Source organism: Herpailurus yagouaroundi, unplaced genomic scaffold (assembly GCF_014898765.1).
Source record: "Herpailurus yagouaroundi ecotype Mexico unplaced genomic scaffold, PumYag 189, whole genome shotgun sequence".
NCBI classification, from domain to species: Eukaryota; Metazoa; Chordata; class Mammalia; order Carnivora; family Felidae; genus Herpailurus; species Herpailurus yagouaroundi.
This window is the reverse complement of record NW_024412420.1, coordinates 3,874,987-3,894,899: the sequence shown is the minus strand read 5'-3', so window position 1 is coordinate 3,894,899 and position 19,913 is coordinate 3,874,987. Positions and strand designations below refer to the sequence as shown.

Genomic DNA, 19,913 nt, shown 5'->3' with positions numbered 1-19,913 from the left:
TGTGTGTGTGTGTGTGTGTGTGTGTGTGTGTGTGTGTGTGTGTGTGTGTCTGCCTCCTGCCCTGCCTGTGCGCACGCTCTCTCTCTCAAAAACAAACGTTAAAAAAAAAAAAGTTTAGTTTGTAACCAAATCAAACTTATAGCCAAGTCAATCTGACATAATTATAAGCAAAATAGGAACTGTACCACCTGGTATGGAAACATAAGTTATTTGTATAAGTAACTATAAATGAATTATTTTTTTACTGGTAAACCAGATTTTTGTATTTTCTCTTTGTTTACTGGTATCTATATATCAGGATTCTTAAACCTGGGGTTTATGACTGAGGCTCAATGGGTCTATTAAGTCTTTCCCTAGAATTTTGTGGCATGCATTTTCTGGAACAAGTTCATGGCTTTTATCAGATTCTGAAAGGAGTTTGTAGTGTGATATCAAGAATGGTGTGCTTCCCACTACACATATATGCTGACATCTTGTTAAGAGTCAAAAGTTTGGATTGTATCGGATAAAGGACAAAATCTCTTGAACCATCACCAGCAACCCTACCACTCTCATCTGGATGGCTCAGAGTTGACATTTACTGTGTTCTCCCTAAAATAACACCATCATGTGGAGAAACTGGTTTAGAAAGCATTTGTACAAACCATCATGAAGGGCAAATATTATTGCCTTCATATCACATATTTATAAACCAAGACATTAATTAAATTTCTCACATTCTTATGACAAGGAAGCACAGAACCTGGGCTTATGTTAAAGGTGTTCTGACTCCAGTCTGTGGGCTTTTCTTTGCATTTTGATTTTTTTTAATGTTTATTTTTGAGAGAGAGAGGCAGAGAGAGAGGGAGACACAGAATCCAAAGCAGGCTGCAGGCTCTGAGCCTTCAGCACGGAGTTTGGGCTCTCCTTTGAATTGTGCTGTTTCCTTATATCTACTCCTGCCCCCAACCCCTTCCCTAATTTTTTCATTACAAAACCAGTGAGCCACATCAGAACAGTCCAACACTGTCCCTTTCCCCTCCCCAACTTGTACTTTATAGCTTACTTGGGCTCTCCTTACTCCTTACTTAATAAGACTTTAGGAAAGCATGAAAAGAAGAACATTGTTATAGTTCTTCAAAAACTTGTCTCGGTCCCCCAGTGTCCATGCTGTGTGCCTAATAAATACCCCTCAAACTCACCAGTCCCAGGAAGAGATCCTCCTGAATGAAACAACCTTAGGAGGCATAATAGGATTGATTTCTGCTTTATTCTCTTTTTCTCCAACTTTGAAGATGGAGGAAGAGGCCATAAAATGTAGACATGCCAATTATAAAATTTTTTTAATGTTTATTTTATTTTTAAGAGAGACAGAGCATGAGCAGGGGATGGGCAGAGAGAGAGAGAGGGAGACACAGAATCCAAAGCAGGCTCCAGGCTCTGAGCTGTCAGCACAGAGCCCAACGCAGGGCTCAAACTCATGAACCATGAGATCATGACCTGAGCCGAAATTGGACACTCAACCTTCTGAGCCACCCAGGTGCCCCTAAACATGCCAATTATAAATCAGAGATTGTCAGATTAGATAAAAAGTAAAATCCAACTATATGCTGCCTATAAGGAACCCACTTTAAATAAAAAGATAGTTTAAAAGTTAAAGGATGGAAAAAGATATACCGTACAAATATTAAAAGAAAGCTGGAATGGCTATATTAGTAACAGGCAAATAGACTTAAAAATGAGGAATATTAGCAGAGATAAAGAGGTGTATTTTATAAATTTAATTATATATTGATAAATGCAATTCATCAAGAAGACATAAACCTAAATGTTTATATACTTAATAACAGAACTTCAAAGTACATAAAGCAAGAAATTAATAGAAATGAAAGGAGAAATAGGAAAATCCACAATTACAGTTAGAGGTATAACATATTTTCTTAGTAGATGATAAAATATGTGGGGAGAAAATCAGTAAGCTTATAGAAGGCCTAAACAACATCATCAACCAATTTGACTTAATTGACATTTGTAGAACATTTCAGTCTACAGCAGAATGTATATTCTTTTCAAATGCACATGGAACATTGACTAAGACCATTTCTGGGCTATAAAACAAGTCCTAGTAAATTTTAAAAGATTGAAATCATACGAAATACATTCCAAGACCAAAATAGAATCAAAAGCAGAAAGAGATCCAGAAAATTCCAGTATTTGATATTTAACTTCTAAATAATTTTTCAAGAAAGAAGTCATATTGGAAATTAGGAAAGACCTTAAGATTCTCTCTCTCTCTCTCTTTCTGTCTCTCCCTCTTCTGCCCCTCTGCCCCTCTCCTGACGCGCTCTCTCTCTCTCATAAGTAAGTAAGTAAGTTAATTAATTAATTAATTAATCCACCTTGCAGGAAGGTGGACAAATGACAAACTTCCAGTTATAAGAAGAGTAAGTACTAGGGATGTAATGTATGTCATGATGACTATAGTTAACACTGCTATATATTATATAGGGAAGTTGTTAGGAGAGTAAATCCTAAGAGTTCTCATCACAAAATAAAATTTCTTTTTCTTTCCTTTTATTGTATCTATATGAGATGATGGATGTTAACTAAACCTGTTGTGGTAATCATTTCACAATATATGTAAATCAAACCACCATGCTTTATACCTTAAACTTATACAGTGATGTATGCCAATTATTTCTCAATAAAGCTGAAAAAAAGTACACTTTTTTTCTTGTACTATCTTTTTTCCTTCTATCAGATTTGAAAGACAATTGCATAAAGGAAGAATTTAAAACTGTGTTGATGAACTTATCAGGAATAAAGATGTAATTTGTAGGACAATAAAGGAAGAGGAAGGGAACAGAGATATACAGGAGCAAAACTTTTGTATGTTATTGAAATAATAATGAAATTAATCTAAACTGGGTTGTTATAAGTTAAGATATTAATTATAGGGGCACCTGGGTGGCTGGTTAAGCATCTAACTTTGGCTCAGGTCATGATCTCATGGTTTGTAGGTTTGAGCCCTGCATTGGGCTCTGTGCTGACAGCATGGAGCCTGGAACCTGCTTTAGATTCTGTGTCTCTCTCTCTCTCTGCCCCTCCTCCACTCACACTCCGTCTCTCTCAAAAATAAATAACATTAAATTAATTAATTAATTAATATATTAATTATAATCCCTAGAGAAATCACTGAGAAAATAACTCCAAAAATTTTTTAACATAGTAAAAAAGACAGTAATGGAACTTAAATGGTACACTAGAAAATATCTAACACAAAATAGGGCAGTAATAAAGGATCAGAAGAACAAAAAGAATACATATAGAAAACAAATTTAAAAAATGGCAGATGTAAATCCTTACCTTATCAATAACTATATTAAATGTGAATGGATTACACACACCAATCAAAAAGCAGAGATTAGCAGAATGATTTGGAAAAACATGATCCAACTATATGCTGTCTACAATAGACAAACTTTTGTTTCAAAGAGAAATAGGTTGAAAGTAAATGGATGGGAGAAGGTATACCAAGCAAACAGTAACCAAAATAGAGAGAGAATGACTCTACTAGTAATATCAGACAAAATAAACCTTTAGACAAAAATTTTTATCAAGACAAAGGATATTTTATGATCATAAAAAGGTCAATCCATCAAGAAGACATAATTCCTAAATTCAAGAATTAAATAGGGGCATTACTACAGACCTTACAGAAATAAAAAGGATTATAAGAGATTACTATGAATAATTGTATGCCAATAACCTCAATGAAATGGACAAATTCCTAGAAAGGAAAAAAACCTACCAAATATGACCAAAGAATCAATTAAAACTCTGAATAGACCTATAACAAATAAATTGCATTCCTAATTTAAAAAATCTTCCCATGAAAGGAAAACTCGGGCCACATAACTTTGTTGGTGAATTCTTCCAAACATTTAAATAATTAATGCCAATCCTTCACAAACTGTTCCAAGAAACAGAAAAGGGAACACTTCTCAATTCACTCCATGAAGCCAGTATTACCAAGATAACAACCAGACAAAAAACACAACAGGGAAAGAAAAATGTATACCAATATCCCTTATAAATATAGATCCAAAAACCCTCAAAAACTACTAGTAATGTGAATCTAGCAATATATAAAATGGCTAATACCTCATGACCAAGTAGGATTTATCCCAGGAATGTAAGACTCAACATATAAAAATCAATCGGTGTGATACACCATATTAATAGGAGAAAGGATAAAACCATATGGTCATCTCAATAGTTGCAGGAAAAGCTTTTGACAAAATCCAACACTCTCATGGGAAAAACACTCAACAAATTAGGAATATAAGGAAACTCCCTCAACCTGATAAAGGACACCTAAAACAAAAGCAAAACCAAAAAACCAACCATACCTAACATGATCGATAATGAAACACTACAACATTTGGAACAAGATAAGGATGTCTCTCATCATTTCTATTCAACATTGTTCTTGAGGGTCTAGCCAGGGCATTTAAGCAAGAAAAATAAATAAAAAGCATCCAGATTGGGAAAGAAGGAGTAAAACTATTTGAAGACATGATCATATTTACAGGAAATCTTAAGAAATTCACAAAATAACTATCAGAACTAATCAATGAGTTCATCAAGATTGTAGAATATAAGCTCGGGGCGCCTGGGTGGCGCAGTCGGTTAAGCGTCCGACTTCAGCCAGGTCACGATCTCGCGGTCCGTGAGTTCGAGCCCCGCGTCAGGCTCTGGGCTGATGGCTCAGAGCCTGGAGCCTGTTTCCGATTCTGTGTCTCCCTCTCTCTCTGCCCCTCCCCCGTTCATGCTCTGTCTCTCTCTGTCCCAAAAATAAATAAACATTGAAAAAAAATTAAAAAAAAAAGATTGTAGAATATAAGCTCAATATAAAAATTCAATTATATTTCTATACACTAGCAATGCACAATCTGAAAATTAAATTAAACATTCCACTTACAATGGCATCACAGAAAACAAAATATGTAGGAATAAATGTATTAAAAGAAGCACAAGACTTTAAACACTGCAAACTTCAAAATATCATTGCAAAAAATGAAAAAAGAAATAAATGGAAGATATCCTAAGACTTAATACTGTTAAGATGACAATACTTCTGGGGAGCCTGGGTGGCTCAGTTGGAGCATCCAACTCTTGATTTCAGCTCAGGTCATGACCTCATTGTTCGTGAGATCAAACCCTGAGGGGCCTCTTCACTGACAGCATGGAGCCTGCTTGAGATTCTCTCTCTCTCTCTCTCTCTCTCTCTCTCTCTCTCTCTCTCTCTCTCCCCCCTCCCTCTCTCTCTCTCTCCCCCTTCCTCCCTCCCTTTGCCCCTCTTTTCTGCTCTTGTTCTCTCTCTCAAATAAAAAATAAAACGAAATTTAAAAAAATGACAATTCTTCTTAAACTGATGTACAGATTCAACATGATCCATACCCAAATCCCAGCTTCACTTTTTTTTCCAGAAAGTGACAAGCTTATTTTAAAATTTATATGGATACTCTGGGGCACCTGGGTGGCTTTGTCAGTTAAGCACCTGACTTCAGCTCAGGTCATGATCTCATGGCTTGTGGGTTCAAGCCCCATGTTGGGCTCTGTGCTGACAGCTCAGAGCCTGGAGCCTGTTTCAGATTCTGTGTCTCCCTTTCTCTCTCTGCCCTTCCTCTGCTCATGCTGTTTCTCTCTCAAAAATAAATAAACAAAAAAATAATAATAATAAAATAAAATAAAGAAAAAAGAAAAAACAATAAATAAACATTTAGAAAATATTTAAATAAAATAAATAAAATTTATATGGATACTTAAAGCTGGAGGACTCACACTTTCTGATTTCAAAATTTACAAAGCTAAAGGAAGATGGTGTGGTACTGACATGAAGATAAACATATAGATTGATGGAATAAAATGAGACTCCAGAAATAAACCTTTACCTTTTGGGTCAATTGATTTTTGACAACTATGCCAAGACAATTTAACGGCAAAGAGTAGTCTTTTCAATAAATGGTGCCAAGACAATTGGATATGCACATGCAAAAGAATGAAGTTAGATTCCTACCTCAGGGCATTTATAAAAGATTCAAAATAGATCAAAGACATAAATGTAAGAGTTAAACTATAACACTTTTAGAAGAAAACAGGCATAAATCTTTATGACTACAGTAGGCAAAGCCTTCTTAGATATGACACCTAAAATAGAAATGATTTAAAAAAATAAATTGGACATCATCAAAATTCAAAATTTCTGCACTTCAAAGGACAATGAAATATTAAGAAAATGAAAATACAACTCATAAAATGAGAGAAAATAGTTTCAAATAATGTATCTGACAAGGTACCTGTATCTAGAATATACAAAGAAGTCCTACAAATCAATAATAAAAAGATACATAATTCAAGTAAAAATATGAACAAAGGATTTGAGCATACATTTCTCCAAAGAAGATATACAAATGATCAAAGAGTACATGAAAAGATGTTCAACATCACTGATTATTAAGAAAGTGCAAAGTAAAACCACAGTGATATACACTTCACTCCCACTAGGATGGTTATAATAAAAGGATAGATAATAAGTGTTGGTGATGATGTCAAGAAATTGGAACTCTCATACACTGTTGGAGGGAATACAAATCGATGCAGCTGCTTTGAAATTCAGTCTGGCATTTCCTCAAAAGCTTAAAAATAAAGTTAGCATATAATGCAGCAATTCTACTCTTATATATTTACCTTGGAGAATTAAAAACATACGTTCACACAAAAAGCAGCTAACATCATACTTAGTGGTGAAATACTGAACACTATCCCTAAAACTGGAAACCAAGAAGAATATTTGCTTTCACCAACTATACACAACATGATCATGTATGTAAACAATCCTAAGTAATCTACAAAAATACCACTGGAACTAACAAGGTTAGCAAAGTCACAGAATATAAGGTCAATATACAAAAATCAATTGCATTTCCATATACTAGGAACAATTTGAAATTGAATTGTAAATATTAAAGCCATCTGCAATAACATAAAAAAAAGAAACAGAAAAATTAACAAAACATGTGCAAGACTTATAAAACTTCAAAATATTGGTAAGATAAAATAAAGACCTAGTATATTAAATGAGGTAACAGGTTTATGGATTGGAAAAATTAATATTAAGATAGTCTCCTGGGGCACCTGGGTGGCTCAGTTGATTAAGCATCCAACTCTTGACTTCAGCTCAGGTCATGATCTCATGGTTTGTGAGATCAAACCCCAAGTGGGGCTCTTCACCGACAGCATGGAGTCTGCTTGAAAGTTTCTCTCTCCCTCTCTCTCTCTGCCCCTTCCCCACTCATGCTCACTCACGCTTTCTCTCTCTCTCTCTCAAAAAAATCCTCTCCCCAAAATGATCTAAGTCTCAATAAAAATCCTACCAGGATTTTTGGAGAATTGACAAACTGATTCTAAAATTTACATGGAAATGCAAAAGCTTAGCCAAAAACAATTTGACAAGGAAAAACAGTTGAGAGCTTACAATATTTGGTTTGTAGACAATATAAAAATACAGTAATTACTACAGTGTCCCATTGTCATAAAGGTAGACATATGGATCCAATGGGACAGGATAGAGTCCAAAATAGATCCATACATATACAATCAATAGATTTTAAACTTTTTTAATGTTTATTTATTGTATAGAGAGAGACAGAGAGAGAGAGACAGAGCATGAGCAGGGGAGGGACAGAGAGAGGGGGAGACACAGAATCGAAGCAGGCTCCAGGCTCCAAGCTGTCAGCACAGAGCCCAACACGGGGCTCAAACTCACAAACTATGAGATCATGACCTAAGCCAAAGTTGGTTGCTCAACCAACTGAGCCACCCAGGTGCCCCTACAATCAATAGGTTTTAGATTTTTGACAAAGGTCCCAAAGTAATTCTATGGAGAAAAACAATATTTTCAATAAACAATGCAGAACAACTGGATATCTATATGCAAAAAAAAAAAAAAAACCCAAAACAAAACAAAATCAATTCCTTACCTCATAGAATTTAACAAGTTAAAGCAACATGGATCATAGACCTGAAGTAAGAGCTACAACTACAAAACTTGTAGACAAAAACACAAGAGAAAATCTGTGAGATCCTGAGTTGGGTAAAATTTTTTTCTTAACATCTTTTTATTGTATCTCTCTTTTTAAAAAAATTATAGTTGACAGGTAAAAATATTTTTTAGTTAAGACCCAAGATGTACAAACTACAAAAGAAAAAAGCTAATGAATTGGTCTTTATCAAAATGAAAAGCCGTTCTTAGAAAACACTTGTTAAGAAAACAAAAAGATGAGAAACATATTGGAAAAAAATTGTAATTGCATATGTGATAAAGGACATATCCAGAAAAATAAAGTACTCTCACAGCCCAGTTATCATAGGACAATCTTATATTTTAATGGCCAAAATATTTGAACAGATATTTCACCAGTGAAGATACATGAATGGCAATATGTCCATGAAGAGATGTTCAACATCATTAGTTATCAAGGAAATGCATTTTAAAACCAAGACAAGACATTACTGCACATTTATTCTACCTATTAGAATGCTAAAGTTTAATGAGTAGAAAATAACAAATTCTGGTAAGGATGTGGAGCAACTAGAACTCACAATATTGCTGGTCAGAACGCAAAATAGTATAGACATTTTGGAAAAACTAGACATTTCTTACAAAGGGAAACATTTACCTACCATATGATCCAGCAATCCCATTCCTAATTATTTACTCAAAAGCAATGTCAACATATGTCCACACAAAGATTTATATGTGAATATGCATAGCAACTTTATTCCTAATAGTAAAAATGGGAAACAGCCCAGATGTCCACCAGCATGTGTATATTTAAATAAATTGTATAGTATTTATACAACGGAATATTACACATTAAAAACAAAGTAACTACTGATACATAAAACTACATGGATGAATCTTCGAAAGTCATTAGGCTAAGTGAAGGAAGCTGGACACAAAGTGATATATTCTGTGTGGTTTCTTTTATATGACATTCTAAAAAAAAATAAAAACTGTAAAGATGGAACACAGATCTGTGGTTGCCTGGAGTTGGGGTTGGAAAAACATTGAGCATAAAGGGGCAGTGGAGGGAATTTGAGAAGTAATGGAACTATTAAAACCTATAGAACCATGTGTGACAATGAGTGCATTTTATTGTATGTAAACTCTTTACCAGATTGTGACAGGTACCTAAACTGTAATGCAGAGTATGACAAAGAAATTGAATTGTGTTATAAGTTATTCACTTAACCACACTGAAGGAAAAGACAGCCAACCTAAATAACCTCAGAAAACAGTATTTTGATTGGAAACCCAAGGCTAAAGTAAAAAGAACTGTACACAAATGCTGTACTCTAGTTGGTAAATTTCTTTCTCAGGGGGGGTGTGTGTTAGCAATTCTGAAACTAATTTATGTGTATACTAAGTTTGAACTAATAAGTAAATATATTGTAAATAATGAGAAACATATTTCTCCCTGCCTGAGATAGAAATTACAAATAAGGGGAAGGGTGAAGGCAAGAATGAACCCTGTGGTGCTGAATTAGAGTTGGAGTTAGCAATAAAAACTCATGAGTATGTAAAAATATGTATAAAAACTGGGTCAGAAATGAATGTAGGTACATATGTATGCATGAGTTGGCATCCATACATAGCATTCTTAGCTCTGTCCACTGAGAGAGCCTAGACGTAATGACTCCCCAGTAGAAATAAGCCCTCCCATACCCTAACCTTGGTTTCTAACTACCATACCACTCCATTACAAAGCAATCAGGGTTCATTGGAGAATTGATTGACTCCCTGAAAGAAGCAGAATAGAACCTCTTAGGCAGCTCTAGGCTAGGGAGCACCCATCACCCAAGAGCAATCCTGAGACATGTGCATGTATTAGCTGTTGACAGCCAACATGCTCAGCAGCTAATCAAGTGGACCTGGGCAGGGCACCAACAGCATCTGTTACAAGTATATTTGAGGGATGTGATCCTAGGAAACACTGGTATGGCAGTGGCACTAAACCCAGGGCAACTTGCTCAGGGCATCCCCACCCAGGCAGTGTACCAACAGGTGGAATAGGTAAGACTACATGGGTATTTCCACACTGACATTACCAGAGTTGGTAGGAGAAGAAAATACGTCAGTGGTACCCAGAAGTTCAGCTTCTTCTTTTTAAAAATGTTTTATTTTTGAGAGAAAGAGAGATAGAGGAGAGAGAAAGAGAGAGAGAGAAACACAAGTGGGAGAGGGGCAGAGAGGGAGGGAGACAGAGGACCCAAAGCAGGCTCTGTGCTGAGAGCAGACAGCCAATGTGGGACTTGAACTCATGAACAATGAGATCATGACCTGAGCTAAAGTTGGATGCATAACCAACTGAGCCACCCAGGCACCCCTATAAGCTCAGTTTCTGAATCAGTTCACTCATATGCCCCAGTCAGATCTCAAATGCCTTTTCACAAGAAATATACTCAGTTTCTGGTAATTAACTGCTTTTATCTTGAGCAGCCTCATTTTCCCTACAGTGTGTCCCAACAGGTTAGCCCAGGTCTTCAGTGACTGTTCACTCCTATCAGTAGGAGTGTTCTAAATAGTAGGACTCTGGTGATATTGGCTTCTATGGTCCCTCCCCCTCCAAGATGCTTCAAGTTTTAGAAATACAGAGACTTTAAAATTCACCTTTCACGCTCCTCCCTTTCTTGTATTTCCTCCTGGAAATACAAAGAAAGTAAAGTTTTCAATAAATTCCAATAAGTGGCAGAACTTTCTGCCGGTTGCAGGACTCTTTCAAGTTTAATCTTGCTAAAGTCTACTGACTTTTCCCAAATCAGAAACGACCTTTTGACAGTCTATATTCATATCTACACAATAAGTTTGATTCAAAGTTTTGACTATTCTCTCAAAAAAAAATTGTTTGGCTACAGTTATTGGGATTGAAAGTAGATGGTGATGCAAATTACTTTGAGTAAGGATTCTCAGCAATTCTGTCCAAGCCCAAGATGTGGTGGTTATGAGTTTGTTCCACCATTCATCAATTAATTCACTTCATTTATTCATTTAACAAATATTTATTGCTAGTCTCTATGTGTGGGGCACTGTGTTAAGCCCTGGGGATGTACAGTCTCTGACCTCATGGAATCTACATTATGGTCCAGGTAGATAGAAAGTAAACAAAAAAGTAAAACATGGTACAATATATAGTGGTCAGTTCCGTGAAGAAAAATAAAGCAAGGAAGGATGATAAGAATTGTGGGAGGAGTTTGAAATGTTTTTTAAGGGAAATCAGGAAAACACTCACTGGAACTGTGATATTCAAGTAAATACCTGAATATGGTGACGGAGCAAGCCACATGGATATCTGGAGAATAAGCATTCCAAGCAGAGGAAACAATGCAAATCTGGGTGATGGAGCATGGGTATGCATTGTATTTATTCTCAACTGTATTATGTGAACAATTATAATAGTATACATTGTTAAATTAGATCTGGTTCCAAGCTTCCACTCAGCAAAGCTGATGGAAATCCAGTGTCAGTCAATATTAGCAGCCTTTTCCACTCCCTGGAGTAGTGTCCCCCTGCCTTGGAAAGACATTCACTCCATCATGGTCATTACTGGGATGGTCATGGTCTGCACTCTCCGAGGAGCAGCTACTTTCTGATCATCATGTCCATCTTCCTCATGACTAACTCAGTCCCCTGGGACCCCAGCCTTAGGGATTAGCCACAGATATCCATGTGCCACCCCATTAGAGGTCCTGCCCCATCTAGGAAAGCTGAAAAGGAGCTAAAGTTCCCTGTTTCTTGGCCCTGCATCTCCAACATAACTAGCAATCCCTCCATCCCTTCAGCCTTCAGAAACCAAGCTGTCTCCTTTCTACTTTCCCTCCTCCCCTGAGTACCTCGACAGAGCTCCCTAACCTTTGTGAGCTACGTTTGTCAGTTATGTTGTTGTTGTTGTTGTTGGCAGTGGTGGTGGTGGGGGGGTTAATTTATTTGCTTGTTTAGGTAAAACAAACACTTATTAATTTCCCAGGAGGCAAGGAAAATGCAATCCACCAGGACACAAAACTTTAATTGCTTTCTTGAGGAAGGGTTGAGGGGAAAGTATTTTTATTCTTTCAACAGAAGATAGAGTTAAGGTCTCAATCAGGTTAATCTACCGCATAAATATCTCTGGAATTTGTTTTGGCTCCCCACCTCCAGGACAACCAATCACTATCTTATTTCAAGTTACCACTAGCTCTTGCCTAGATGACAGCAATAGGTTCCCACCTGACCTCTCCATCTATAGTCTTTCCCCATCCAACTCTTCTCCATACTGAAACCAGAGTGACCTCTCTAAGGCAATAATCTGATGAGGTTTAAAATCTCTTTGCCAATTAAGAAACCAGCATGTGATCCAATTCAGGTCAATGAGATGTGAGAAAAAACTTGCCAACATTACTGGGAAAGCTATTCTCTCTCTTCTGTGAGATTCTCTGCCTGTCTGTGAATGTGGTTGTGTGCCATCTTGCTTCCAAAGGAAGGATGGCTAGAAGCTTAGAGAAGGCAAAGCCAAGAGAACTGTAGAGTAAAGGAAGCCAGAACCACTGAATTAAGTCAATCCTGAACTCCGCCTTATCTCTAGACTTCTGGTTAGATTTTTTTCTTTTTTTAATGTGTATTTTAGATGATCAAAAATGTGGAACAGACGTTGGTTGTACAATGATGTGAATACACTTGATACTGAACTGTGCACTTAAAATGATTAAAATGGTAACTTTTATGTTAAGTGTATTTTACCACAATTTTAAAAAAGTTACAATAATAGAAATATGGAACAAATAGTATTAATGACCACTTGTGTATCTAGCATCCAACTTAAAAATTTCCCTATTAATTAGGCCAACTTGAGTTGGCTTTTTGGTGACTTGGACCCAGCAAATGCATGATAAGTAATGCAGAATTTGGTAGCAATAAGTAGGAATGTTTAAATGAACAAACAGATCATAAGCCTGATGGAATTGGCTGAACTGAAGAGATAGGGGTTGATCATGGGCTGGAAAGTCAGCAATCCTTTTTTAGGTGATTGTGATATACTTGGTTTATCTGCCTCTTGAAATTTAATGGGCAAAAAAAAAAAAAATCATTTAGGGGTCTCGTTCAAATGATTCCAGTTCAATAGGTCTAGGGTGGGGACCAAGAGTCTGCATTTCCTTTTTTTTTTAAGGTTACTTTAATGTTTATTTATTTTTGAGAGAGAGAGAGAGGCAGAGTGCAAGAGGGGAAGGGCAGAGAGGGAGAAACACAACCCAAAGTAGGCTCCAGGCTCTGAGATGTCAGCACAGAGCCCGACGCAAGGCTCAGACTCATGAACCCTGAGATCATAACCTGAGCCTAAGTCAGACACTCAACCGACTGAGCCACCCAGGTGCCCCAAGAGTCTGCATTTCTTTCTTTCTTTTTTTAAATGTTTATTTATTTTTGAGAGAGAGAGAGAGAGAGAGAGGCAGAGAGCAAGAGGGGGAGGGGCAGAGAGAGAGAGACAGAATCGGAAGCAGGCTCCAGACTCTAAGCTGTCAGTACAGAGCCTGGTGTGGGACTCAAATCCACAAACTGTGAGATCACAACCTGAGCTGAAGTTGGGCGCTTAACCAACGGAGCCACCCAGGCACCCCTAGAGAGTCTGCGTTTCTAACAAGCTCCCAGGTGATGCCAATGTTGGACCACACTTTGAATAACAAGGAATTAAACTGATGTAGCCTGAAAGAGGGACCATATATCATGCAGGCTGTTGCATCAGGAGGATAGTGGGCAAAATTCAGGGTATTGGAATGTGTTAGCAACTTATAACCCCGGGTAAGATTTTACAAGAGACATGCTTAGCCTCACACTGGCCTGTGTGCGAACAGAGAAATAAGAAAATACACCTCTGTTAACACAGGTTCTCAGTCTGTGAACTACAATAAAGAAATGGCTGGAATTCTGACAATGCAATTATGTTTATCTTGGTCAACTTTTTAGAGTATCTCCATATTTATAGAAAATACAAGTGAATGGTGAATAAGTAAACTCACCATAAGAAAAAGCTGCTTGGACACACAATCAGCAAAGAAATTGAATCAGTAATTAAAAATCTCCCAAGAAACAAGAGTCCTGGGGCAGATGGCTTCCCAGGGGAATTCTACAAGCCATTTAAAGAAGAGTTAAGGGGCACCTGGGTGGCTCAGTCAGTTAAGTGTCCGACTCTTGATTTCGTCTCGGGTCATGATCTCACAGTTCATGAGATTGAGCCTCGCATCGGGCTCTGAACTCAAAGTGTGGAATCTCTCTCTCTCTCCCTCTCTCTCTCTGCCCCTTGCATGCTCTTTCTCTCTTGCTCTCTCAAAATAAATAAATAAACATTTTAAAAAACCAATAGAGTTCATACCTATTCTTCTCAAACTCTTCCCCAAAAAATAGAAATAGAAGGAAAACTTCCAAACTCATTCTACAAAGCCAGCATTACCTTGATTCCAAAAGCAGACAATTGTAGGACAATATCCCTGATAAACACAGATGCAAAATTTCTCAAAAAGACATTAGCAAATCGAATCCAACAGTACAGTAAAAGAATTATTCACCATGATCAAGTGGGATGTATTTCTGGGCTGCAGGGCTAGTGTCCTCCCAACACACAAGAAGTTCTCAGTCAGCATAAATACAGTGTGCCCCTTCTGTCTGATATCTTCTTTCTATTCCTCTACTTCCCAACTTAAGCCCACTTCCCTTCATACTTGCCTCACACCTCCCCTTGCTCAGGGCAGCCTCCTTCACCCTCAACTATATTAGGCCCCTGCCATGTGCATTCAGATCATATGTACCCTTATTTCCTACTATTCATACAGCTGAAGTTGCACAATTAAAAGTGTGATTTAAAAAAAATTACTATCAACTCTAAGTTCCATGAAGGCAGAAATCATGTCTACCTTGAGTTCCAAAGCATTCCCAGAACTTAAAAGCCCAGCACATAGTAGGCACTTGCTCAATAAATGAACAATTATCTTTTTATATGTCTTTCTGCTCCACTAACCAGTGAGCTTTATAAGAGGAAGAACCCAGATTCAATTTATCTTTGTATCCTCAGATAACCAAACAATTGCTCAATGCATAATTATTTGGCTTGTACTGAACTGAATTCAACTATCAGGAGGAGCAGTGCCCCAGGGACTTGGCTAGAGTTTAGGAGGAAGTTCCAGGGTTTGGACAGGAGAGGGTAACAGTGAGGCCATCTACTCAGAGGCCCAGGTATTTAGATGAAGGTGGGCCTTCTAAGGTCTGCAGCCAGAAGAGAAAAGAGAAAACACAGGTTGCTATCAGCACTGCAGATTGGTTTGAAGTGTAAGGCTAGGAAACCCTGCTAGGCTGCTTTCCAGGAGACAAGCATCACCACCTGCGCAGTAGGTGGTCCACAGGGACTTCTGAGAGATGGGAGCAGCTAGCCTGGGTTCTGGGTTCCAGAGCAGAAATCCTGTCTGGGCCAGCTGCTATCCCCTAGGCTGTGAACATCCACATCCCCTCAAAAGGAAAACCGAGAGCTGGCCCCTTGGGGAACAAGGTGGTCTCCATGGTCCCCATTACTTCTGTCTTTCTCATCAGACACCAAGTAGGCCACAGGGGGGTTCTACAGTCACCAAGGCAAACAGGAAGTCCAGCAGCAGAAGCCAAAAAATTTTTTTTTCCATTTCCCTCTTTCACATCTGTGACATGCAACCCAGCAATGAGAACATAGGATTTAAGCAGTTTCCTTTCTTAGTTTCAGCTTTGGACCCTCCTTGGGACTATAACTTGAGAGCCAGAAGAGACTATGAGAACATGGAACGTGATGATTCAAGAACAAGGGCACGCTGCAGTAGCTGCTCCCCCCCCCCATGACTAAGAACTCTTCTTGATAACTAGGTATGACATGTGAATCATGCTTTATGTGTCTGCACACACAATCTCAGGTTATGACATATGCTGGTGCTACTGCTCCCTTTTGCCAGAGGAGGAAGCCAAGGTTCAGAGATCAAGTGACCAAGTGACAGCTACTGAGCAGGGTTGTTAGGATCCAGTGAGATCTGCTGGCCCCACTCCAAGTTCCCTCTCTGCCCAAGCTAGCTGGACACCTCTCCAGGGGAGCAGGAATAGCCCAACGAACACAGAACACAGGCTAAATGTGCCTCATACTGGGGTGTCTGCTTTAGCTAAATAGTAAGTAAATTTAAATTTTTTTTAACGTTTATTTATTGTTGAGAGACAGAGAGAGACAGAGCATGAGCAGGGGAGGGGCAGAGAGAGGGAGACACTGAATCTGAAGCAGGCTGCAGGCTCTGAGCTGTCTGCACAGAGCCCGACGTGGGGCTTGAACTCACAAACTGTGAGATCATGACCTGAGCCGAAGTCGGACACTTAACCAACCGAGCCACCCAGGTGCCCCAATGGTAAGTAAATTTAAAATGTTTATATAAAAACAAACACAGATCACTTCTGCGGGACATGAAAGCAAAACTTTTTAAAGTTAAAATGTGAGATATCAAACTTTTAGTTGATAATAAGGTAACATTAATTGAGATAAATGTACTGCAGTGACATAAGATGTTAATCACAGTGGAAACTGCATATGGGTATAGGGAACTCTGTACTACCTCTGCAATAATATTGGAAATCCAAAAGTGTTCTGAAGTAAAAGTTCTATTAAAAAGTGTGAGATATTAAAGAAATTGTAGAATCTCAGGTTCTTCCAGGGATACACGCTCATAGTACTCTTTTGTTAGAGGTACACAGAGGCAATGTTTCAAAAGCTTGCCCATGCCCTATTGTTTGCAGAATAGAAGGACATTATATAGAATTCTTATTTCTTAAGGGAAGAACAAGAAGGCAGAATAGTAAACATTCTTTCACTGCCCTCCCTGGGCCTCTGTCCCTTCTTAGCACCCCAAGAAGAATAAGAGGCAAATAACCACTTAGCCCTCCCCAGGTTCCCACCAGAGTGGAAGGGATTCTATTATAGAGTTAGCTGAAGCACCTCACCATATTCTAGCCTCCACAACAATCTTCCAGAGCATGTTATTCTTGCACACCCCCAAATCTGGATGGAGCCCCATCAAGAAGTAGTGAGAACTCATCCACTTATAGTAAGTCTGGGAAGCACACATCTTGGCACCCAGCATGCACCACCCACCAGTGGTGGGCTAGTCAGCAGGGGAGCAGGGGGCCTTCTCAGGGATGTCCATTCAGTACTCCAGCCTCCGTCCAGCACAGAGACCTAAGCAACTTTACAAGACTGGGGTCACATGGGTCCTGCTGCTTCTGAAAGATTCTTCAGCCATCTGGGAAATAGACATTGAAGTTCTACCTTAAGTTTGAGAAGGGTATTTAAGCTACTCTTTTCTCCCAACTATAAAAGGACCAAGATTCAGATGTTCCTTATGATCACTTGGCCCTATTTTTGTGCAGCTTAGGATGGGCAGTGGGGCTCTAAGTTGGGGAAAGTAAAGGAGAAAAGAGAAAAATCCAGAAATTATTTCCTCTAGCTACACCTTAAATAGTCACAGAATTTTAATCAGTCTAGGAAATGGTTTCTAGAAACAGCTTTAGAACTGACAGTCAAGAACTTGGACTTCAATGACTAAGTTAAGCCAAGTGATTTTTACACCACTGTCATCATCTTTATAATAAAAAAATATTATTGATTACCCAATATAACTTAGAGCTCTTAAGATATTGAGAATCTGATTTTGGCAACAGAAAAGATGCATAAAGAGATAATAAATAGGAAAAGCAAAAGGGAGAGAAAATAAACCAATGGACAGTGCTCTCTGGAGCTTGGCAGATAGGGAAGGCTTCATAAAGAAGATAGGGCTTGAGCTGAACACTGGACTTACAAAAGAAGGGAGAGAACAAGCCAGGTATGGAGGATGGCAGAAGGAAAGGCACAGGAGCAGGATGTGCTTAGCATGTTGGAAAAAAGGAGCAGGTGAATTTGACTGGAATGGAGAGTTTGGGTAGAGGGGTGATGTGTGATGGGCTTGGAGACATAGGAAGGGATTTATGGAGGACAATTGTATAGGAGTTGGTGACTGAGATGTGAGGCAGAAGGAAGAAAAAGAGAAAGAAAAGAAGGAGGAGGAAAAGAAAAAGGAGAAGTAGGGGAAGAAGGAGGAGGGGGGAGGAGGAGAAAAAGGAGGAGAAAAGGGAGAGGAAGGAGGAGGAGGAATAGAAGGAGAAAAGTAGAAGTAGTAAGAGCATCCAGGAAGACTCCCTGGTTTCCAACTTGAGTGACTGAGAGAATGATCACATCCCTGCAGAATTTTTCTTCCTCTTTCTCAACAAGATTCCTCTCATCTTTTATTTCAGTTGTCCCCCAGAACTAAAGAAAACCCCATCTCAGCTGGTCCTGAAAGTGAATAACATAGGATTCTGGTCCCCTATTTGTGTAAAGAGGGTAGGTGAGGGTATGTGACTTGCACAGGATTGTACAAGGGGGCAGGGGCAGACTGATACTGGGACCTACTGGATCTGATGACAGAATCCTAAACATCAGAGCCTAGGGGAAGCATCACACTTATTTAGTGGATCCACTTCTCTTTTCAGATAAGGAAACTGAGACCTGCAAATAAAGAGTGACTTCCCCAAGGTCACACAGCCCGTGTGAAGCAAGCTATGACTAGGACCTGACTTTCTGAGTCTTACTCCAGCACTCTTTGCTCTTCCACTTATTGCTTAATGTTTCATCTATGTGTTCGCATGTGCACATGCAGGTTTGCTTGAGCAACGGGAATTTTATTGGAATGATATTTTCTTGTGTATTTACCCCCAAGGTATACCTCATTAGACTCCTCACATAATAACAATAATAATTTAAGGTTGCTTTTGTTGAAAATCCTGAGTTTATTCATGACATATATGATAGTTAGCTTATCTCCCCATCTCTACCCCAACTGTTTCTGGATTTATTTGGGGCCAAATTGTCTTGGCTGAACTCTGAGGTCTGTGCTTCTTCCAGTCCTATCCCTACATTACCCTCCCAAGGCACAGAACTGATCTGATGCCTTTTTCATTTGAAATAAACTTACAAAAATTTATAATATGTAAGCTAAGAAGAGAAAGAATTGAGAGTAAGAAACAAAACAAAACAGGACACACATAAGGCCAGGTGCTCAATGAATATCCAAGAGGGCAGAGAATAAGAGGAAGGAAGGACAGGACATTGGGGGAAATGGGAGAATGGTCTTGACCAAAAAAAGGATTTTCACTGAATGAAGAGAAGGAAGGGATAACATTCTACCCACTCCACCAAGGTTCCTGGGGAGGCCTTAACAAGACCCAGCACTTTAGTTCCCAGCATACTGTAGCTAATTGGAAAAACTCATTGATAGGAAGTTTGTCACTCAGAATCCTTATGTTATGCCAATCTCAGAAACCACCAAACATTTGGCGAATCTTCCCACTACAAAATACTTTGAAAAGACAATGGAGCCCCTTCCTGTCTGTTGAGGGAGGCACACAAATTATCCCAGACATTTTTATCTTCTGCAAATCCCTCCTTGCTCTGAAAGGTTCTGCCTGGCAATGTGCCATGCCTCTCAAGGGCCTGTGCTGCCCAGAGACCAGATTCAGAGAAGCTTAATCATCTCTACCCCACTCCAGAGGCCAGGATGGCTCAAGCCAGAGCACCTTCCTTAAGGTTCCTTCCTTCCCTGGGGTAGAACAAATGGACAATGCCCAGACAGGGCAAACATTGGTATATGGAGCCATGCTGGGGACAAGAAGTCTGTTTGTTTGGTGTTCTGGGAAACAAGAAGGGGAAATGCATTTTAACCAGGAAAGAAAAAAATAAACTATCCAGCTCTGAATGGCAGCCAAGCCACTGGGA

At 38.8% G+C, this 19,913-nt stretch overlaps 1 long non-coding RNA gene across 1 annotated transcript in view; it reads left to right on the top strand.

Annotated features, from left to right (window-relative positions):
* The window catches only part of LOC121044730 (uncharacterized), a 20,534-nt gene extending 1,402 nt beyond the window's left edge, over positions 1-19,132 (top strand). Inside the window, exons 2-3 of the long non-coding RNA XR_005797447.1 lie at positions 15,813-15,955; positions 18,632-19,132. This is a non-coding gene — a long non-coding RNA (uncharacterized LOC121044730). The remainder of the gene's footprint in view (positions 1-15,812; positions 15,956-18,631) is intronic.
* Positions 19,133-19,913: the final 781 nt, after the last annotated feature.